We start from the raw sequence: 739 nt of genomic DNA, 5'->3' as shown, positions 1-739 counted from the left end.
ATTTTAGGATAGGCAGGGGGCGGCAATTGCTTGGTACACAGGTCAACGAGCATGCTAGGGTTTAGGAAGGAAATTTGTGAAGGTCATTTAGGAGGTGTGTCCACGCAGTCTCAGGGAAAATTATTACCAGCAATTGCCAGGGGATTTTTAGGATAGGAAACTGGTCCTTGTATGCTCGTATTCTGCCCTCCCCCAGGAGGTGGCCCGTCTGCTGTGAAATTCTTGATCCCCTCGGAATTGTTAGGCTAGAAGGAGGGGGATACATAAGTGAGTATGAATTGGCTTTTCTGGAGATGGCCTGGGACATGGGATATTTAACCCATCTGTGTTTTCATCAGCACCTGATCAAGCCCACCAAGGCAGAGAGGACTTTAATGGAGAAACAGTCTTGGACCACATGGTGTTCTGGTTCGGCTGTGCTGACCAGCAGGTGAAGACATGCTGATCCCCCTTCTCCCTCTGGGATCTGGCAGGATTTGGATGGGGATGACGTCACCCCTCCCCCATACTGGATAATGACGTGCCTGTCTCCCAGTGCTCCACCAGGACTGGAGGCCGCCTTAATGCCCAATCCAGGGCCAGGTGAAGTTCCTGCAGCAGCCACTGCTCTTCCACCAGCTCTCCTGGAGTTTGTAGAGCTGCAGTTTTGGCAGGCTCCGATCCCGGTGACAGAAGCCTCTGGCCAACACTTCCAGGATCTGGCTCCACCTGAACTGCCCAAGCTATATCCACCTCTCCC

The 739-nt window shown here is 52.8% G+C and overlaps 1 pseudogene; it reads left to right on the top strand.

Moving 5' to 3' along the window:
* The first annotated feature begins 515 nt into the window (after positions 1–515).
* LOC104990086 overlaps positions 516–739 on the top strand; it is a 1,460-nt pseudogene continuing 1,236 nt past the window's right edge.

The sequence above is a fragment of the Bison bison genome, unplaced genomic scaffold (genome assembly GCF_000754665.1).
Source record: "Bison bison bison isolate TAMUID 2011002044 unplaced genomic scaffold, Bison_UMD1.0 scf7180017864168, whole genome shotgun sequence".
Classification (NCBI taxonomy): domain Eukaryota; kingdom Metazoa; phylum Chordata; class Mammalia; order Artiodactyla; family Bovidae; genus Bison; species Bison bison.
The sequence above is the reverse complement of the archived record's forward strand: the minus strand, read 5'-3'. Positions and strand labels throughout refer to the sequence as shown.